Raw genomic sequence first — 23,948 nt, forward strand, 5'->3', positions numbered from 1 at the left:
ACAATAAGTTCTATTTTTTCATAATTACTAAGAAAAATGCTGATGAACAATCATATGATTTTCACCTATTTTAGCATATATTTTGACATGCTTCTGGTTGGTTTTTGCAAAAATACATTTGTTTCTGTTTCAACTTTGTAACAACGCCAAAGATTTTTGTTTAATGTGTTTCATCATATTTGAAGGGCTCGGATGTAAGTGACATTTTGTTTATTTTTGAGTCGAAGTAAAATATGCCATCCTTCAATTTTCGAGTGAAATTGCCATGTGATACAATTTTCATTGGACTCAGGGAAGCCTTCTGAAATCGGTAAACACAACACGAAAACAATTTATCTACAGTATACTGTAGTTTCTTATAACCTTTTTTCTTAATGAACTCAGATATCAACAAAATGTCACTTACCATGTTTTACACTCGAGCCCTTCATTAATGTGTCACATGTGTTTGGGTTTTTGTTTAAAATAGCTGTTAATGATGTGATCTTACAATTAACATTTACCAAGTTGTCTGAAAATCACTAATGTAAGCTTTTTATGGCAGGATGGATGGGAACACACAAGGCCATCTAAACAGTAGCCATTCGTGATCCTTACAATGATGGCGACGCTAATGTTTTCAGCAGTGGCCAAAATATACAATCCTCTTCGTCGCTTCAGCAAAGAGAGCCTACCTGAAAAGATAAAATATATTACCTTAACAGCATATGAATCTGATATTTAAAACAGAACATTAACATTTTGGCATAAATAATTAAGCAATATTTATTTTACTTATAAAATTTTAAGTAAGATCGTCATATTATGAAACAACAGAAAACAATTTGTCGTCATTATAAAAATTTGCATGTATATAATAAATGAGGAACTAATCACGTTATAGAAAATATTCTTATTCATAATTATACGCACTACTTTAAATTTTTGTAAAAAAAATAATGCCATATTCCTGTTTACTAAAGTAGAATGATTTCAATATTCTAATGCAAATTTATCAAATAAGTTTTTGTATACTTAAGGAAAGCGACGTGCTAGGCAAATTTAAGAATAATGTCTTTAAAGGGCAACTGACATGTTTATATTGTCTTTCTCTAAGCTTCCCGTTCACATCTTTATCGTGAAGTAATTACACGCACACATAATTTTACATGTTTATATGTATACATACACGTAATATTGTCTAATATGATAATTTTTGATGAAGCTATGGAAAAGAAGAAAGAGAAATACTCGGATATCAAACCTAGGTTGTTTGGATTCGCAGCACTTTTCGCTAACCATTACAGCACAGAGGTCGGCAAAAGAAGTGTATGCAAAAGTTGTGAAAGCACAAAACGTATCACCTCTTCAATTTTAAGATCAATACCTTTCGGATATTAATGATAAATTCATGAACTTGATGAATAACCAACCACCAGGGTACACCTGTTCTCTTTCTGCCTTGTAGTGCCACATGTTAATTGCTACATCACGGAGTCTCATAAAATTTTGAACATACACAAAATATATTATTACAATATTGTATTTGACAGTTATAAGCAGGTATCCGCGCAGAAAAAAATTAAAATAAAATATATCTAGGTAGTATGCAAGATACACTTAAAAAAATATTTTTGTACACTTTAAAAAACTCGCATATAGGCATATAGCATATTGAGCTACACAGTTCATGAATGCTGAATTACTAACAAGAAAACAATATATCGCACATGCGTGAATAGGTATTTGAAATGAAAAGTGTATGAAAAGATATATCAAATAAAAGGTGCGTGAACAGGTATTTCAAATAAAGAGTGTGTGCTAAGATATTTGAAATAAAATGTTTTATACATTGAACCATTTGTATGTAATATTCTGTTCCAGGAAGCATAATTTTGTTTTTGCAAGCGTGAAATTGATTTATGTTACTTGGTGTTGAAAATGATGAATGTTGATAATTTATACCTGATGGAGGTTTTATCTGTGTTTCTTCGCTGTTCCTCCAGGAAAATAGTTGAATCTTGCCTTGAGAAAAGTCTATGAACCCTGCCTTGGACTTTCATCTTCACCTAAAAATAAAAATAAATTGAATAAATATTTGTTTAATAAACTTCTAAAATTTCAAATACAAAATGTTAGCAGAGACAGTGAAACAATATGAGTTATACGAGTTTGATTTAAGTCGTTTAATAAAAATAACTCCAGTATGTGATACAAGTACTACCATGAACGTGTATTAATATTGTTTTATAAGTGGTCATGTCTAGTGAGTTCGTCTTCATATGGTGAATAATATTCTTGGAATTTTAAAACTTAAAAACAAAAATTGTCCTAAACCTAACGCTTTATAATTAAGTATAAAGCAAGATGAAATTTAATCAAATGTAATCACAATATTCATGTCAATATTTTCATTACTATAAATTAGGTATGTTTATGGCGGTTAAATGGATTATTTCTGGATTCAGCATGATACAAATTCTTGAAAACTGAGCAGCAATACACATACACACACAAATTCTAGTCTTTCATGTAAATGTTAACCGATTATAACGAAACAAATTGGAATTCAATCTTATCAACATGAGTATTTTGTTTTTTGTACACATTACGTTTAACATATTAATCTTTGGATATATTTTCAGAACATTAAATTGATTCCTTCGTAATTGTGACTTTCTCTAATATCTTTAGCTCTTTTTTAAATTTCAAATTTTAAATCTGAAATCTTGAGATACGTGCGGATTTTATAGAAAAAACAAGACTCAAAATCATGATTTGAAAATATATCATATAACCACTGAACTTTTCTCTATGTTGCACCAACATGATTTCATTTCTTGAAGGTGATGTAATCATGTTTACCTCAATACAGCGTTTCGTATAGTTTGAAACAAAAACGTTATATCTACACTAAAATCTATCATTTGCTATTTGGTCTCATTTGTACAAAAGCTGGTAGCTGCATTGACTTGTGAATATTATTGTGTTTTCATCAATATGATAGAACAATGCAATTATGATTTATTTATTATATGTAGTGGCTGAAAGTTTGAGGTAGACATCAAACCAATGACAGGCTACGTTTCTTAAAAAAAATTATGCCATTTTGACTTGGAGGAAGGTTTATTGTTTTATATTCCTCTGTTGCTGCGCATTGTAAAACAATAAATAGCCTGCAATGTGTCAACACGGAACAAGATGGCAGACCTTCGTCGCTAACACCTACCACCAACAGATCGATAACGTACTGTGTTACAATATGGAACGGGGGAGGACTCGCAAGAGAGAGAGAGAGAGAGAGAGAGATGGAGGGAGGGAGGGAGGGAGGGGGCGTCGGCTTGGAGCTTTTGATGGCGCTAAGGTTACAAACTGACATGGCGGACTGCGTTGTGCCGAGTCTGTCCAGCTGGTATCGTTATGTGTTTATGGCCGTGCCATTGCACCTGTTATAATTTGACTGCTGCAGCCATGTGCAAGGGCATGTGAGCTAGACATAGATGTTGTCAAAAAGATTCTCTAACTGGAATATTCCAGATTCTCAGGGCAATTGCAAAACGGTAGCACAGTATCGGATTTGTCCACAAGGGGTCAGCGCTTTTAGCAAAGCAAATCGATGAGTAGGGTCTTGGGCTAGCTGCGCGGGCAGCTACGTTGTGACGTCACTGGCTGTGGTTTTGATCCCCTACGCCATTCGCCAGGATTATGGTGCGGGGGGTTTCTTCGCAGGGGTTTTAGGTAAGTGAAGTGGTGGGGAGGTCGTAGGTGTACACGCGAAATGTGTTGGAGGAGAAGTACGAGGGGAGGGTGGACTTGCGGCAACTGCTGCAATGGAGAGAAGAAGGGGGAGGGGGGAAATAAAATAATAATATCCATATAATTAACATTTGACTGCAGGTACCGGGGAAAGGAAACCTCTTTGCGTGGTTAAAAGGTTCCTTTCCCGAGATACGCCTTTGGGATACATTGGTAAGAAGTCCATGGAGACACACCCTTACTGGAAAAGCACAAAGGGTGAACCAGCTTCATGCATGGTCTCCCATCCACCTAACTCCCTTTTACCCATTTTACCCTTTGCTACATCCCTTATTCTGACCTCTGGATCTAATTGTACTTATGCGGCTCTCCCGAACCCTTCCAAGAAGTTTTTCCACAGAACTTGCCTTGTTTCTTGAAGAGGAACACTGTAATGTTCTCAAGACTAGAAAAAAAAAGTAGCAAGGAAGTTGGGGAGGGGATAAGATCGTCAATACATACTGTCTCCCACAACCATAATGGCGGTCACATTCGTACTGAGCATGCGCATTGGCCATCGCGTTGACGTGGGTCAGTGTTGGCAAGTATCTCACCCTATCTCTTCTTTTTCAGCCTTCTCTCTCTTCTCCTTGCGAGACGTCGGCAATTTTTCCCCTCCTTTGTGGCAATTTCATATATAATATTCAATTCAACGCTGGAGGAATTCTCGGCATGTACCAGCACTCACTTTGCCTGTTGGTCCCGGTAAAAATCCTCCCATCTTGTATTCTCCAGAGGATCTCTCTTTTCGACGAGTTCTTTTTCTTCCTTCTCTTCTTCCACTAGCAGCTGGCTGGCGTCTTCCTTGCCCAGACAACACAGAATAACTTTTCTTCTCACGTCCCTCACACCAGACTTCCTTACTTCCCGCCAATTTTTCTTCTCCTTCCTCGGGGCCCTTGTGTGTATATGTCAAACGATTAAGAACTGCCTAATTAAAAATTATGCTCCCCAGGTGAAATGGGACATAAAAGAGGGGATGGAGGAATAAAGATCTGGAAGAGGGGAGGCAAAAAGAGGTTTATGATTACAGAAAGTTTCCCTCTTTCTCTTCCCAACTCTTAAACCACGAGGAGATAGCAATTTCCTTTCAGACTCATTATTGCATTTGCAATACTGCCTGGCTGATTGGAAATCTGAGGAACTCTTTTCTCTTTTTCCGCGAAGGGTTGAGGAGTGGTTGTGAGTTAAATATTCCTCTCTCTCTCTCTCTCTCTCTCTCTCTCTCTCTCTCTCTCTCTCTCGCTCGCTCGCTCGCTCTCTAGGTTCAAATTATGCAATTTGGAGTCAATTTGAAAGCTTTAGAGCTAAGTGATTCTAATTTCTGGGTGGAAATGAATGGGGTTAGCACAAACAGAAAGAGTGAATAGGACCTCGAGAATCTCACGGGAACATAGACTTTACACAAGGTTATCAACAAATTCAATCTTTTGTGCAGTGGAATTGCACGCGTCACCCAAGCGTATTGTTAAATACAGTATTATTTGCAATTTGTGAATTTCCTTATACGCAGTGCAGACTTTAAGTGGATGGACCTGAGCCAACATAAAAATTTAAACATTTCTTGGTAGCGATGTCCCGTCACATGAAAAAGTATTTGTGCACACACTGAACCCCCACGATGTCTATTCACTCTGATTTAGCATGCGATCTTAAATTGACATTTTCTGTTGTATTTTTAAGTTGTAACATATCGATCGTCATGAGAAAGAACGTTGTTCTTTTTTCAAGATATGGAGTACAGTTTAACAAAAAAATGCACATTTATAGCTATGATGTCTGTCGAAATACGCTCAAATATTGAAGAGAAGAAAGGCCTCCCTCCCATGCATTCTAGAGTATGTATTTCTCATCATGTGGTAGTTTTACAAGTTATGTGTCGATGAATTCTCTCCGGTACATTTCTTAGGGAGAATCAAAATATCATTCTTTAACTTAACGTTTCCACTAATCAGAAGATTGTCTTGGAATATTTTTTTTGGGGGGGGGGGGGGGTGTCCGAAATATTATTCTTCAACCCTTTCTTTCCTATCATGTGCTTTGTGCAGTTGTATTCCTAGAGTATTTAAATAGTAACACCACTATAGCTTCCGTCGGAGGGCGTAATCTCCTTCTCGTTCACCTCTTCGCACCGATCTATGAATTCCTGCCAATCAAGAGGGGTCACTATTTTTGGAGTCATCTAATATTTTTTATTATTTCATTTTAAAAAACTAAATATGCTGACCAAGGCAGTAATGTACATTTGTACTTGATACAGAGTCTGAAGAAGACCTTGTGAGAAGGTTGAAACGTTACGTTTAGTTTATGTTTTTAATAAAATAAATTACTGCCTTCGTCAGCATATTAGTTTTTCATATCATGGAAACAAGGCTTAATGGTGTTATAATTGTTCATTTTAAATATTTTTCTCAAACTATACACTTTACTAATGTAGCCACATGTGTTAATTTATAAAATAAAAACCCTTTCATATTTATTTAGGTATTTAATTGTGACTAGCTCAATAGAGTTGTCCTTGGTAGGGATCACTAAATAAAAGAATTATCAGATGGACAAAAATCAATGGGTAATCAAAAACGGGAAGGAAAATTCAGTAATACTTTAGATAAACTTGTGAGTATTTTGAATGTTCTAGGTTTGGAACGGAGAAATCATATTTTACAATAATAAAGAAGAATTATTACCTCAATTCGTTATTGTACTTATGCCTGCTGATATTCTGAAAAACGTGTTCTGAAATTTATGTCGTGACTTTGAATGCAACGAGGCAAAGTATCACACAAAAGCGTGTTCCTTTCTTTATTTTAGGTCTAGGTTGAGACTAATTTGGTTTGTTTGTTTGCACTAGTTTTTTTTAATTTGTCTAGCGGACTTCTGTTTCCACAACGCAGCGAAGTTCAACGAAATCCAGTCTTAATACCAACCAAGCTAATTTTCAACGATATACAAAACTTTAAAATTGTTATTAAAAACCTGCTCACATGAAAATGTGATATCTATCTTCGTATTTAATCAGATATTACTATCATCATATCTCTTACATGGTAAACAGGATTTAAAGTGAAATTAACAAATCGACGCTCTTCGAAATGAAACTAAATTGCCTATGAGCTACTCCTTTTTAAATATATAAATTTGCTAACTATAATCGCAGTAGATTCCACATGGAGTTACAATTGACATGAACCAAGATAGGGTAGGGTAATTTTATGCTAAATATCTGCTATACAAAAGCAATCTTCCATGTTGTTGCTTCTAGAAATATTTGTATTAAATTATTATTATTAAAATATTTATACTATCATTGGCATTACCTATTGAATAGAATACATCAACGTACGGGTTCAATGTAATGATAACAAAACTATAGATGCATTTCCCTCAAACTGAAGCTTAAATATGTATATGTAGGAGTAGTTTGAGCATATAGTGTTTGAGTGTGTCATTGTGCTTGTCCCATTTCCCTCATCAGTTCTCCATTTATCCTCATCGTTGTGATTATACTAGAGAGGTAGAAAAGCGACGTAAAATAACCAAATGTAAATAGTGAGAAGATTCTGCACAGGGGAAATAAAGTTTCCTGGTAGTGTATGTAGGCTGTAGTAAAAAAAAATCCCCAATATATTCGAGTTATTAGAAACTTATGTCAAAGTAGTACAGTCAGAGTGGAAGTAGAACCACACATTCTCAATATCGGTCATTTTTGAGGTTATGTGGTCATTATCAGCTCCGGCCGCCTTTACCCCTCACATGGTTGCCCCCAGGCATTAGTAAAAATCAGAATCACAATGAATCCACACTGGTTTCACACCAAAATCTATCTTTAAATTATTCTATGTACAAAGTTCGCCATGTAAACATTTTTGTTTCATTTTGCGATTATTATGAATTACTTTTGTGATGAAACCCATGGTCTAAATTCATGTATTTAGTTTAAATTAATTTAGTCGTGACTTAACAGAAAGGAATTACACTAAATTCAACAAGAATTAATAATTGAGTATTGTTGGGTAAAGTGCATTGAGAAAACGGGTGACGGTTAGTTGCACCCCGAGAATACATAAATGGGCGAGATGCACCGCTAAAGTCTTCGAACCAAGGGGTCAGTTGCACCGCTAAACCCTTCGGACCAAGGGGTAAGTTGCACCGCTTACCCTTTCTCCGCTAATTTTCCCTTCACACTCTTCACAGGCTTGACTGTCATGTCTAAAAGCTCATGGCGTGTTTAAAAATTTGCGGATGAGTTTCCTTTGTCTAATATTACCTCTATGTTTCAATTTTATTTCTTCTTATCCTTCTTTGAACTGTAGTAGGAAATAGCCTTTAAGAAATCAAATAGTGTTAGTTCTTTATTCTTATATTTCTGCTTCATTTTATTTCTGCTCTCCGTCTACTTTATCTGAAGCCCATAGTATTGGTGGAAGGAAATTTGGCATCTTCCGAAATGTATGTATCTACCAAGTAATCAGCAACAATAGTCTTCGGCTCGAATTTCAATTTTAATTCTTCACAACGCTTTGACAGCAACAGAAACAACGTTTGTTTGGCAAAAGAAAGTGAGCAGGTGGTATGTAGTGACCATTTTCTTTGACATGCAAGGAAAACATTTGATGGAAAAACTTTGGACAATGTTTGAAAGTTCCATAGATAAATATCGTATCATTTTTACACAAAAAATTGTAGATTAGAGGTACTTGAAAAACAAACAATACCTTTTTCTTCGTTATTAATTTGCAGCATTGCTTCTCCAATGAAGTTAGAGCACAATGCACTTCTTTTGAGTTTTGGGGAAGAGGTGGTAACACTGCACGCCGTGCTCGACTCAAATTTTTCCTTATATATTTCATATATAAGGAAGTCGGGTGCAACTAGCTTGTTTGTACACGAGGAAGTCGGGTGCAATTCGCCCAGTCGTTTGGTTGACATGTTATGCTTGCGGTGCAATCGACGCTCGTCCGAGAAAACAACTTACACAAACGTGATTTATGGTTTTGTATCAAATTAAAATATATGGTAAAAACACAAAGTTTTTTTTTTTTTTGATAATCAAATAAGGGGTGTTTTTTTAAGAGTGATAGAACTTTCGATAGGGATAGCTGTCATTTGTTTTGTTTTGATGACATGTTGTTTTGTCATTTCATATCAGTGAGCATTGGCAAATGATCATGGAAAGACTGACGCCGCAACAACGTTTACAAATTAAATCTATTTCCAAAATCAATATTCTGTTCGCCAAACGTATAGAGCACTTCGGAAATATCGGTACTGTCAGTGAATTGGCCTCCAAGATCATGTGACCTAACGCCACTGGATTATTTTCTTTGTGGATATCTAAAGTCTCTGGTTTATGCTGATAAACCAGCAACAATTGACGCTTTGGAAGCCAACATAACTCGTGTTATTAACGACATACGTCCCCAATTACTTGAAAAAGTGGTTCAAAATTGGACTGATCGAATCCGGGTCATCACAGCTAGTCGTGGTGGACATATGCCGGAAATTATTTTCAAAAAGTAAATGTCAGAAAGTTATCTTTCAAATGAAAACACAATTGGCTTCAAAACTTATTTTTTTATGTGTTTTATTTCAATTCAAAGTACTATCACTCTAAAAAAAAACACCCTATATATGTAGCCTCCTACTTTACTCCGGTATTTGAAATCACCATAAAAAAATGCGGAATGTTCCGTTAAAATGAATATTTCGTCCCGATTAAAGAAGAATTTCAGCATAAATAGCTACAGAATAAAATCGTAATTTTGAAATAGAAGTATTGGCTGACTACTTAGTAATTTCGAATGTGATACCATAACATTGAAAACGGGTGGTTCTGCTTCAGTGTGTTGATGATTTTCATTTTGATTAAAATTAATTTACTTTAAATGTTTGTTGTGTTATGCTGCAAATAATTTTGTGTTACTGGATTTCTCAGTTTTGATTCAGACGTTAAAATTCGATTTCTATATTATTGCATCTACCTACTTCACCCAATACGAATGAAGGTTTGATTAATTTATACTATCATAATTTGAAGTACGGGTAGTTTTAAACAACGGATTTCTTTTTACAGACGATCAAAACGGTAGGGAATTTCAAACACTAAAATTCGAAGTATGATCCAGTTATGAATTTTCACAACTGTCTTCACATATCATTGTAATTATTAAATTTCAAATTGTATTATATAGTTTTGTTGATACTAATTAATATCCTGGTGAAAAATTATATTTAACGTATTGTGAAAATAAGTGTAGTGCATAGGAAAAGAAAAGTCCTTCAAATTTGGACTTGTTTATATTAAGTTGTGGACAAATAAGAAATTTCTGTAAACTGATGGTCACCTCGCGTATGTCATGAAATCTCATGTTCATTTTAAAATTGTAATTATCAGTAGTTTCAGCGTTTGAACATTTAAAATACTAAAATAATGGCGTGATATATAATTACGAAAATGTGTGTTCTTTTATCGATATTACTTTTAGTTCAATTTCTGAAACTGTTAATAATAAAAACCTTCAGTGCAATGTTCTGTAGCAAACTGCAGTCTAGAATTTATGTTTTTTCAGCAATTGTGCTCTTTTATTTAAAAAATAATATCGGATTGTTATTGTAATGCAGCTTTCGTTCTAAAGTTGGTAGTACAACAGTTAATCGTAAGGTGTTCCATCCAAGGATACAGTCCGGTTATGTTGTGACAAGAATTCGCAGTGCTTAAAGGTGAAGAATGCACCAAGGACACAACGCATTAGGATGATTTTATGGTACAAGGCCCTTTGCATGCGTATAATTTACGAACTGTCAACGTGTTTATGAGGTAACGTGGAAGCAAAGGTAAGAAAAGAAAGGCCCTATCCATCGGAAAAACGTATCCCGACAAAAACTTCAACCGATGTCGGTGATTTATGCTACATGACAGCGCCTCCGTAGCTATTAGTAAACATCAATACAAGGCACTTTATATGTCCATGGGTCTGTGGTCATTACCAAACCGGAGAGTCCACTTTCCGACACGCGCCCTCAAAGGGCAGGGAGAAAGGGTCAATCCCTTTGGGTTGTTTGCATTCGTGCATAAATGCATGTCCAGTCCGTCAGCATTGTACACCTTTTTTTTCTCAAGAGACCCTTCCATTACCCTTGACCATCAAACTGACCCTCATTATGGCGGACAATCTTCCCGTCGTTCCTTGCGGCACGAGCTTGAACGCTGGAGTCATCTTTCATCGTCTTTTGCGCGTCTTTTTCTTGTGTACTGATCGCACCCTACCCCCTTTTTTTCACCCTGAGCTGACAATGCAGCAGGAAGATATATGACTGGGCGCAACGAGAAGGGGTGACCATGTAAGCACGCTAGCCACCCTCCTTGCTTTTACGCATGCACATGCATATATCTCAAGTGAATGGCAAAGTCCGAGAGGGGTAAACGCAGGAACCGCATACAAGTTTACATACAAATCATGGAGTACAGGAATAATTGAATGTACAAGTTTTTTCTACGCCTTTGCACGCAGCAGTTATGAGCAACAGTGCACTTGCAATCGCACCTTTTTTTGTTAGTCAACAGTGTGCAAGGGCTCGACTGAAGAAAGCACTAACTTACCGCTAAAAATCATGTTACTTTAGAGTGAAACTAGAAGAGGTTGTGCACAATTCGAAAAAGAATTGATAAAATTTGAACCTGTGGTAATTTTATAACTACATTTCTTGTAGATATTGTACAATGCTCGGCAAATTGTCCATGACTATTTTCATTAACATTTTCCTTGCATCCTCCATTATTTTAAGTAATGCTGGTGCAGAAGTTATCATCGGCTTGTGTAGTGTCTTGTTGCAATTCTTGAAGCCCTTCTTACATAAAACAAAGAGAATAAACATGGTGGTGGACAATTTGCTTGGTAAAAATTATGCATTCCACTGTATCGAGACCGAGAACACGTCAGACGACACCAAAGCTTACGAAGAGTATCGTCCCGTTGAAGGTAGTAAATTGCAAGTCAAGATATATATGAAAGTTTCAGCTATTTCAAAATTATTTTACTATGGCTTATGCTTTACAAATTCAGGGCACGGTTGGGAGGTATTGGAGTGGAGTCACTAAGTTTCTAAAAATAAAATACAATTCACTTATTTTTAGGAACCTTAAACCTGACACAAATCAAATATAAATAACTTCTAATAATTCACTGAATTTTTTAAAAAATAAAATGTGACTGTTAATTTTTACAAAATTTAGAGGGTCTTTATTATTAGACGCCAAATGTTTTCCAACCAAAACTGTTATTTTCCTAAACGTCACACAAGATAAAAATAATCATCATTGAGTTCGTGAATCTAGTACTTGCAAAACCTGCATTTTATCCAGACGGAGTCCTTATACCGGGCTGAAGGAAGACTTGTATAGAGCAGAAGTCAGAATTTCACTCTGGCATCCATCTTTATTTCGATTGTTGGATTGCTTATGCACACACTGTATTCGAGACAGATTTTCTTTAGTGGGGGGTTGAAATGTGAAATATTTGCGACTCTTGTTGACCGGGACTGTCTTCCTCCTTCATGTCCCATACCATTGGAATCACGTAGAAAGTGAACATATCCTCCGATGAATAGGTTTGAAATTAAAGCAATTTTTAATCTGAATTGCTTTCCCACAGGCTACATAAAATACAACCACACTACTCTTTTTCTTCACAATGCACTTCAAACAAGTTAGACGTAGAACTCAAAGAACAGAACATACGTTTATTTGCAATCGCGGTCACTACTCAAACCAAGATAGCGCTGGAGTGGCAAGGACGCATTTAGAGGGCATGCAGGGCGTCGCGCAGAACTTTCATAAAGTCAAGGATAAGATTTTGATGATAGAGCTTTGCGTTGACAGTGCCTGCGAAAATTTATGCGTTAATAATAATAATACGCATTAAAATAATGATCAGGGACTTTTACTTTGTATCAGCTGAACCTAACAAGCTTATTGGTATTCAAGCAATTATAAAAATACATTAATTTCTTTAGAAGGGCGACAGTTTTTTGACACATTTTAGTGATCTTAACTATAGACGTACCGTAAGCTAGATAAGTGCTGTTATCTTAGGTTTATCCAACTGGGGCAAAGGGGGGGCATTTGCCCAAAATATTGTGTCATGGCAAAATTTTTAATACATGTACAGTCACCTGCAATAAAAATGGGACACCTAGATCCTGAAAACTTGCTTCCGTGCAAGGTGTTGTGTGTGTTGCCTAACTCTATAACAGTGGTACCAGTCACCATTGAAAATTTACTATTAAATCCACGTATGCGTCATTCTACAGCACACTCTGTTAAAACGAGTACCAATGAAATTCGAATGCTCAGAAATTTCGTCAAAGTTAGTGGTAGTTATGTCAAGGCAGGGACTCATTTCCAGAGTCAGTACTCAACGTCGAAAATATCGTCGAGCACAACAGAGTGCGAAATCCAGAAGGGGGTTCCCCCCCCCCCATCCGCTTGAAATATTTTGGCCTAAATTAAAATTGCTTGCTTCTCATCTCTCTCTCTCTCTCTCCGTGTGTGTGTGCGCGCGTATGTGTTTCTTTTAGCTCTGCTACCACTAATACAGCCCTGTAGTCATAAAGTAGCTTAATATTTACACAAATTGAGGTAGCAAGGAAAATTTCGTATTAAGAGACCACTAACGAATATTTATAGCATTATATAAAGAATAAAATAAATCACAAATAGGCCTACCAGGTGTTTCATAAATACTTCATGGGTTACAAATATTTATTACAAGTAAACTATTGAACTTTCGTTAATGAAACCAGTCCAGAACTTTCAAGGAACTAAGTTTTTTTAACACCTACAAATGTTCAATGTATGCACCACGGGTGACGTCACGCATCAACACGATAGGAACGTAAACAGTTTGTGCGTGCATGTTTCGTTAAGCTGAGAGTTCATATCCCTGCCGCTAGGGGACACTCAAATCACCCACATCAGTCACAGTTTTTTGTACAATGTTTTGGTTCTCAAGATCACGGGACCTTACACCAAGTGGGGTTTCATCAAAGACAGGGTGTTCGTCTCACCGATGCCGCGTGAAATTCCAGCTCTAAGGGAGCGTATCATCGCAGGGATAGACACTATCGACAGGCCCATGTTGATGCAAGTAGTGTTGCCCACGGGACGAGACGGGACAGGCTTTTAAAAATTCGAGACGAGACGAGATTGACCATGTGTCATAAGACAAACGAATATTTTCGAGACGAGACAGCATTTCCACGAGACGAGACAGGCCAAAGTCTCGTCTCGTGGGCAACACAAGATGCAAGTGTTACAAGAACTAGACTATCGTGTCGATGCGTTGCCTGGTCAGCCGTGGTGTATACATTGAACATTTGTAAGTGTCAAAAGAGTTCCTCGTTAGTTCTGGACTGGTTTCATTAACGTTAGTTCAATACTTTATTTGCAATATATATTTGTAATCCTTCAAGTATTTATAAAACACCCGGTATGAGACAACTGTATGAAAATCTCATTTTTCAATATTAATAGAAAACAAAAATTAAAGAAATATAATAATAATATTTTATAAAGCATCTCAAATATTCTGTAATTTACTGACATTTTGAACCAGTTGGTACGTGAAAAAATATATAATTATTAATTAAAGTTAAATATATATTTCATAACATAATGTAATAAATATATATAATTATTGGACCTTCCTCCCCATTTCTTAGTGGCATTGATCACAACCATTATTATTCTTATCACTTCATTAATAAATGTATGATGTTCTTGCGCTTCCCCGATTGCGCAGTGGTATCATCGTCACCTTGTAATCAAGGGGTCCCGGGTTCGATACCCAGTGGAGGCACATAGTGGTTCGGATCAGTGTTGCCACATGAAGGGAAATTTTCCTTTTGCAGAGAAATTCGGACCGAAATTTTAGCCAAAAGGGAAAAAGGGAATTTCGATGAAAAATGTCACAATTTCAGGGAAATTTTAAGACTTCTGACTTTACATTATTACAGTTTGTTAAGTTCTAGTTTCATATTCACATTTTTATTTTTCTGATCCTTATTATTTTTGCTCCCTTGAATATAAGTCTATATCTATTTATAATTCTCTTAAGTTTACTGTACGTCGCTTTTCTGTATCTTCGGATAATTGTAACGATGAGAATTAACGATTTAATGGATTCCTGACCATGATCTTGGACATCTTACCAGAAAGCTGACATGTATGTGAAAAATTTGTATAAGATTTTTTATTCATACGAACATGGACCAACGGAAATTTTACTACTACCACTGCTGCTGCTACTACTACCACTGCTAATAATAATAATTATAATCATAATAATAATTATTATTATTATATTTGTTTAGGTGAAGGGAAAAATAATCCAAAAAGGGAAATTTTGCCCCTTGGTAAGGGAAATTGTTCCCTCAGTGCATAAAGTGGACTTAAAACACCAACTCAATCAATCAAACAATCTTGATGTTACTTTTTTACAAAAAGCAACCAATATTTATGCATTCATGTTCATACAAATCGTACATAACAACATGACTTAACTTGCAGGTTAATTATAGATGTCTCAGAAAAGTTATTCAGCCAATTTGCTCACACGAATCTAAATAATAATAAAACAAAAATTCTTTTTGTTTTTTTTGTTTCAGTGCTGTAAAATGAAATTTTAACCAACATTAGGAACAGGTGTCGCTTATGCACCTTGATGTTGCATCAAGTTATTGTTAGTTAAGTGTAGAAAATTATCCTATCATGTCCTTCAATACCGTCAGTCTAGTTCTTTGTGCAACTGACCTCTTTATACCACGTCTTCTTCGCAAAACCCACGTCAATACGAGCCAAAGGTTAACTCCACCTCACTCAATCTTCCAATTTAGATTTTGTTTGGAATGAAAGGCCCCTCATTGACAGACCAAGGTAAAAAAGATCAGTCCTTTCCTTGGCGAGTTACGCTGCAGTGAGCTTTGGCGCGAATCCTTTGTTCGCGAGGCCGGTTCCTGGTCAAGCAACATTGCACCCTGTTGCAGTTAGATGGGGTTGGTAATAATGGTAAGAAGATCCGGAAGGGATTTAGTGGACAATGTTGCACCGGACTGGACACCCGATGACCCCTGGCCTTACTATTGTGCATGGCCACGTGGCACACAAGTGGGTTGTCCGGTTTAGCCATAATGACCAGGGTGCAGTTTGTGGATGGTGGTGGTTTCTAAGATGTAGATGCAGGCTTTGAGCCTTAACAAAATGGTAACCTAATCAAAATCACGCGGCTATATTATCGACGATTGTTCACTCTTTAAAAAAACAAAAAAAAAACATTTTAAATTTTAATATTTCCATGTTACTGCCAGGGCCGCTGTTAGGAAAATATAGACAAGTTCCTAAATTCAGGTAGCTTTTCTGCTACTTTTGGCTAACAAGGAGTATAGACAAGTTCCATTTCTTGTAAAAATTACTACAATTGCGTCATTATTACACATTGTTTATGTACAGTGTCTTTCACGGTCAAATCGTCCGCGGAGCGGCGTCAAGCGCACCTGGCAGCGAGAGCTCGTCTGCCGGCAAACTTGATGCAACATCGTAACTGGAAACGCTAGCTGTGTAATGAAATAAGATCGTACAATTACATGGACAGTTACAATTAAAGTAAACACGTACTTTGTTGCAAGAGGCGTTGGAAATGTTCTCCTCCTGCATCCACACATTTACGGTATCTTTTTAGCAAATTTTCACCAACACGTATCAGTTTCTCTTCAGAAATTGCTACAGTTTGTCTCCTGATATTTTCTTTCAATTCTTCTAATATATGGCTTCAGGTTTAAAAGCTTGGTAGCTCGCCACGCAGACGTCATGAAAATGTGTTTCTTGTGCGAAGCGTTGGGGGGATTTTTAGGTATGTTCCAATCAGTAGCGTATACTGTGTCCAATATCTGGGCTATCTCAATATGTCACGTGGTTCTAGGCTATGAATAGAAATAAATTTACCAACTCCTTAGAAATCAGGTTGCCAACTCACAAGAAATCAGGTTGCCAACTCATATGAAATCAGGTTGCCAACTCATAAGAAATCAGGTTGCCAGCTCATAGGAAATCAGGTTGCCAGCTCATAGGAAATCAGGTTGCCAACTCATAGGAAATCAGGTTGCCAACTCCAGAATCAGCAACATCATCTCACTGATATGAATAATATTATTTACAATTTGTAGTCGATTTTTCTCCTGTATTTTATTCTCTAGACTTCAGGCTTCGCAGATAGCCTAGCTAGCCTAGAATATAGGTACGCTCCTGGTTCCAATCGTGCTCTAACGTCGTCTACTTTCTCCTCAGTAAGCAAACGTCGTTTCACCCTTCGCTTCTTATTATGAACAATCCCTGTTCCCCTAAATTTGAAGTTCTCGAACATTGTCTCTGTGTGGAACAGAAACATCTGGAAATTCTGCTGCGAACCTTATAACTTCCTTCCCTACAAGAATTAGAATTAAGAGTTCTACACAAAAGTTTCGTTTTTTAAAATTGTACGGATAGCGTGGCATTATTAGACTGTAGAAAAGCACCAGTAATACAAAACAATCTAAAACAATTGTAAACACCTTAACACTTCACAAACACGTGCAAACTGGACACCAGCTACCTGGATACTGAAGCACTGACGCGTCCAGTGCCAAGGTCAGCGTACAGCTGTGGATCTAAATGCCGGAAGACGCGCCCCCACCTGTCCGGCGAGCTTGCCGCCGCTCCGCGGACGACTTGACCGTGAAAGGCGCTGTACCTAGGTGTATTAACACACCGAAAAAAATTGACAGCGTGTAGAAAACATATTTTACCTTGTTTGTATGTAGCTATGCACTACAGGTTCATGTTTGTTACTAACATTTTTTCTGTCTGATAAGATGGCGCTCACTGGCGTACGCAGAGGGAGAGCAGATGGGGCTACAACTCCTTGATTTGAAGGTCGTGTTTTCAATGTCTTTTTGCTAGATTTGAACCTTCAAACCTATAGTGAAGGGAGGTCAGGATGGGGCTCGCAAGGATGAAAAAAGTTGCTCCATTTAACTTGTTCTTTCTGAATATCCTTTCTTAAGCTTCATCCTAGCGTTGGGTTCTTTTTAATCTTTCTTCTTGTTTTCCTTCAATTTTGATGCAATGTAATTGTAATGTTTTCTCCTGCGTTTTCTGCCATATTATATTATTTACACTCTTGATCTTCTTTCATGTTTCTTCTGTATATCTATTCTTTTATTTTCCTTACTTTCTCTCATTCTCTCCCCCTCTTTTTCAACTCTTCCTTTTTCATTAAAACGTATCTTTCTTATGTTTTCTGCTGTACCTAGGTCCGATACATCCAAGTGCAAATTTTCGTACACGATCAACTAATTATACAAATGAGTTTATCGTGATGGAACTTATCCAAGAATTGATTGAACTTCATTTATTTTACTTCACTTTTCTGACACTTTTGACTAATCGCAAAGATGACAGATGATAAGATGAAATGCTTGAAAGGACAATCACAAACTCACATGGACAGGACACAGCACAAGCCACACAGAGAATTACACTGACTGTGAACCCAGACGTCAGAGCCTGGAGTTTGAATTTTGGATGTTATCAGAGAAGGACAACCCTTTACACTTTAGTACATGTGTGTCCAGTTTGATAAAATAGTTTCACATAAAACATACATTATTTAGTTGTGTACTCCATTCTTCATTTCTCTTGTTGTTTTTACTGGCTACTTAAAGTGACAATGGATGGAAACATTTGTCATGCTAAATCCCTCCCAGTTCAGTGAATTTATTCAACACGTAATTCATTCGTGTTTATGTCGTAGAGTAGCATAAATATCGTAGTTTCAAAGTGTTTCAGTTCATTTGAATATCCTGTAAAAATAAACTCAAGTTTCACATGTAGATTCAAAGACAGTTATCTTGAAAATTATATTCTTATATTTCTTTGCAATATTGACTTACTTTACAACTCTCTTTAAAATATGTTTACATGTCTTTCAAGTCATTCAAATAAACTTTAATTTACCTTGTATATGTACGAAAATTCTTAGATAATTGCATTACTATATTATATGTGTACATGTTATATTGAAACAGTATTTATTTTTACATATATTTCCTTAAAATTATCTATTAATTAGTGTCTCTTTTAAGTCATAATTTTAGGAAACTGTTAGATTTAGTTAAATTACAAATTACAAATGCATATTGTTTCTTATTTTAGTATTATCTCCCGTTCTTGAAATTAACTACTCATATACATAATGTAGTTTTTAATTTCATTATTAACTGTTTCGAATTTTTTAATGAGTCAATTTTCTTCTCATGAAGAGGCTTTGTATGGTTTGTAACTTCAACTTAGCTTCTTTAGTAGCAAATTTATGGTGCAAATATGCAGTGGACTTCATGGGTGTAGGCTGAAGAACCATGTATCTTGTAAAATTCCCTGCTGTGATGTTAACAATGGACAAATTAATAATATAGCTTCCAACGAAAGTCGTTGGTAGTGTTTCACATGTACTAAATATCACCATGTTTGTATGGAAGAACATTATCGCATTCACTATTATTGCCATAATGTCAGAATCCTTCGGGGTAGTTTGAACAAGTGCCCAATAGGCTGTTGCCAGGTGGATCTTTTAGGAACTTATGGGACACTCATTTTCTTTATTAATTATACCGCTGGAGGCACATAGTAGTTCGGATTCCACTCTAAACTGTAGGTCCAGACCCAGCTTTACTGTGCATAAAGCGGACTTAAAACACAATCAATTCAATTCAATTCTTCATTAATTACAGTTCTAGGTTAAACCAAGTGTCTCTGTACCACTTATATGACCAAGTGAAATAAGGCTTCTATAATGTATTTCTTCCCTTGGAAGCCATGGATCAAACATTGAAAAGCTTGTGCACCGGTTAATACATTAGTTATGTTACTCAGTGCCGGATTAAGGTGGGTGCTATTGATGCTGCAGCATTAGGCCCATTCCTGAAATAGGCCCAGATGAAAACAGGCGAGAACAGTTTTCTTTTGCTATATTAACCTGAAAATAAATCTTAGAATGAAATTTGGATTCCCAATTTCGGACGCCTAGACACAGCGTTACTTATTATACAGTTACTATTATTCTTTGCGCTGTGACGTAACTATAACGTCGTTGTGTTTATTGTTCACCGAAGATTTCAAGCATCAAGCCCAATTTCGTCTTAATCCGGCCCTGATGGTACATTGTACAATTTTGTATTTATAATGTAATTGTCTACAACAATACTTTCACAGTCTGAAGTATTGTATAATTAATAATGAAAAATCAATGACAAGATATCAGATTTAATTCATGCACGAGATGATGCAATGCAAATAAAAACGTGGGCTATGTATGTATGCATGTGTAGCTAATTAAAAATATGTATATGTTTATGGTAAAAGAAGGAAATGTGTAGCAACTGAAGTGACTTTATTAGTTCTGTTACCTATTTTCATTTCCTATTTGAATGTTTTTAAATTTTGGGGGCTAATGACACATGATGACTTACTTTAATAAGTTAGGCAATTTGTTTGTTGTATAATACTGAATGTTTCACATTTCGGTTCTTGGTGAAATGTTGTTTCGATTCTTATTTTTAAAGAAGAAAATGGTATCACAGCTCAATACCTCCCTTAGTGCTTTCTTGGTGCATTGAATATACAAGATATAGTCACTGTTTCGGTACGTTCCTCAAAAACCTTTCAATTCAGGCGATGTGTTACAGGCCTAAAGAACCCCTTTCTCCATATAATCCCAACCCAAGTTTTGCTGCTCGGTGGGGGGTTCATAAAAATAAAATAGAAACTCACGCTCCAATAACATCATCTACATTCTGAAGCCCGTGATTAGATAAAAAAATCGGGACCGTGGAGGGTCGAAAGCCTTCGTTATATATCCCAGTTGCTTCTCCTTTATTATGGCCATCACTTTTTATAGACCTTTTGGAATCCTTCATACTCTATGCAAGGATCATCTGACAGCTACCGCGGGAGTATAATAACAAATTTTCAAAGGCTTATAACGTTGTTATAATACGGCCATTGTGAGCAACAATAACTCGCTTCGGGTCCCTATTGGGGCGTGTGGCCACGATGCAGTGAGCTCGCTGGGGGTTTGGCGATGCAAGGGGTCAGCTACTGGTCAAGCAACTTTGTCCAGGGGAAGACTAACTCGCGATTCATGGTAGTACGGATCGAGGTTAGGGAATACTCCTAGTTGTTTATAACGTGTCAAACTGTTTCTGCTGTCCAAAATTATGTGGACTTTTGCAACAGATGACTACTGTACAAAAACAAATGAATGCGACTGTAGCAACAAATCCGCACGACAATAGCAACCTATCAGTCACGAGGCCTGGATTAGAATTCCACATACGAAATACTATGTATCAGTCCATAGCAATAAAGAACACCAAAGTTATTCAAATGTAGCAAGAAGAACTATGCAAAGGTGAAGTTCGATATAATTCCCATTACAAGAGAGGTGTTTGGCAAAATTTAAAATGAAAGTCCGAACATTAACTTGAATACTGACTCAGCCTTTTAAGAACTTCATTGCCTTTCTTGTGTTTACCTTCCTTGATAAAATAGTTATATGCAGTTTAAAGGGTACCTTTATCATGAAAAATTGGAATTTGTTCATGTTGTGTAAACGTAGGTAATGTATTATTTTGCACACTATGGACAAAATGTTGAGTTTCAAGTTAATATGTTATTTTTCAGTCACACATATCTTTCAAACTGAAATCACAGAAAAACAAGTTTGATCAAACGTTTGGTCTAAGCATTTTCCCTTGCAATACCAAGTTGGTATAGTTGGTCCAGATATAAAAAAACTCTTAGTTCTAATAATAGTAACCAATAACTTATATTTTAACATTCATCTCAACACTAGGGTAACGGTAGGGTAAGCCGGAGACGGATTTCTTAAAATTTACAGGAGAAAAGAAGAGAAAGTACTTACGGAATTGTGTTCTTGAGGACTTTCCGAAGCCGGAGGTATTGTTTTTTAGAATCGTGCTACGTTTCTTGCCCGTAAATAAGGTATTTTTCGTCAATCATGCATCTCCGTTGTGCGATAGCTCGTGCCGCCATTACCGTCGACTACGTGAATCAAATGTTCCGTGCGTTTGGTTATGTAACCCCCTCCCAGTGTAGCAACCACGCGGTAGTTTTACAAGATGACGTGTGAGCGCGTTTTTTGTTCCAATTTAAGGTAACACTCTAGTTTACGTCCTTTTCCTAAGGAATACGTGTCATATATCGTTGGAAAGCTTATTTTATAAGGAATTGAACAAGGTAAATCCCAAAGGTAGGAAAAATTTCCTGTAAGAGTAAATCGAGAAAAACCGATGTTGTCCGGATATGCGTAATTGAACGTACTAAGGAATTTTTTAGATCATGAAGCACATATTTAGGGGTGAAATGAGTGCTAATGGAACCTAACCTAACAGGCCTAACCTAACGTGAGTCAAAATTTGCCCGCAGAATTAGCAACGACCAATAAATGATTATAATGTTAAAATTAACGTGTTTTTCATGGAAAAAAAGTTATCGCCAGCTTGAAAAATCTTCCGCTATGCATATGAGGTAAGTAGCAATGATTTTTATTTGAAAACAACCGAGTATTAAGTGTCTCCGGCTTACCCTACTGTTACCTCTGTTTCAATTTCTTTATTAATAATGAAGTTACTAGCTATCATAACACTCTAAAACCTGGTAAGTGTTTGAATGATTCACTATAACCAGATACTGCACTACTTAAAAAAAACTACAGCACACTTCAGAATCAAAGAGCAAATATTATTGTAGTTTAATTTTTTTAAACGAACCCATAAAACATGAAACTAATAAGAATATTGTCTTATTTGTAACTAATAATACTGCAACATTTGAATCAATAAAATGCGTGTAAAAGAGTTGAAATGTATCAAATTAGCAAACACTTTGCATTATGAACTAAAACTAAATGAATCAATTGTACAAGATTAGTAAGAAGGTACAAACAATCTGAAAACTTGCAATATTTGTTGAAATTCTTAATAATTTTGAATAAATAAAGTTGCAACAATTTATCTACAGAAGGGAGCAGAAGAAATAATTATATAATTGACCTATGAACGTGAAACGATACAGTACATGTATGTACCTCACGACTTACACTTCAGCGATTTTAGTTAGGCAAGACATCACGATAATCGTCCTAATTATCGCACATTGGATCCTGCGAGGAACGGTCTAGCCCACATCGTGCACACCACGGCTCACTACAACACAACAATCCCAAAGCCAGACAGACATGAAGTGGAGCTTGGGTTGGAACGACAGTCGACAACAGTAACTATTCCCAAAAGACCCTTCTGAATTGATATTCCGAACACGGCTTGTTATGAACTGAGGCATTCACTACATCACAATGAACCCGTGGACTCCTGATAGAGAAAAAGCTCTAATTAAAAATCCAAGTCGACCCTGGTTTCCATTCAAATCATCCCATGTCTTTTGTACATTTGGGCCTGAATCGTAATCTTCCATTGGAAAGGTCCACTCCCGAAGATGAGACGTACCCTGGTTTTTCTATGAAAGGGTTTTCCATGCGGGAGACAGTTGCTTGTCAAATTCAGATTAATTTTTTGCTCGCGTATGCCGTGCCGACCGCTTTTGGCAATGCCCTTTTTTTTTTTCCTCCTTTCGCAACAACAGCAGGGCACGTAGCCTTGAGCCCACCCTCCACCTGGTGCAAAACAGGAGCCGTCTGGGTGTGAGATTTATACAAAGTAGCAACTGGAGGTTCGGCCCGCTATAACTTCTGCTGGGACCGTCATAAACTTTCATACGTTGCTTGCCTAGATGAAACATCACGATATCAGGAGTTAATGGATAGGTTGTGTACCCTATGGGTTGTGCTCCAAAACTGCCTTGATATGGTGTCGCGAAGTTGCAGCGAGTGACTTATTCACATGTCCTCAAGAGCACCATCTTTTTAATTCTAAGAACTTTGGTTGGGTACTTTATGATAATAATGCTTGGGTACAAACCCTTCGAAACCTTGTTCGAAACAGACAAACAAAAACACTATTGTTTTCAGTCTGTCGGGATTTTCTTCATTCAGGTTTCTCTATTCTAA

The 23,948-nt window shown here is 36.6% G+C and overlaps 1 long non-coding RNA gene across 1 annotated transcript; it reads right to left on the bottom strand.

Moving 5' to 3' along the window:
* Positions 1 to 555: 555 nt before the first annotated feature.
* LOC145980778 (uncharacterized) lies at positions 556 to 21,914 on the bottom strand. Its single transcript, XR_014440884.1, has 3 exons — positions 21,786 to 21,914; positions 1,945 to 2,048; positions 556 to 674 (listed from the first exon to the last, which is right to left on the bottom strand). It is a non-coding gene; the product is annotated as an uncharacterized LOC145980778 (long non-coding RNA).
* Positions 21,915 to 23,948: the final 2,034 nt, after the last annotated feature.

Source organism: Lepisma saccharinum, chromosome 28, assembly GCF_977018435.1.
Source record: "Lepisma saccharinum chromosome 28, izLepSacc3.1, whole genome shotgun sequence".
Lineage (NCBI taxonomy): Eukaryota > Metazoa > Arthropoda > Insecta > Zygentoma > Lepismatidae > Lepisma > Lepisma saccharinum.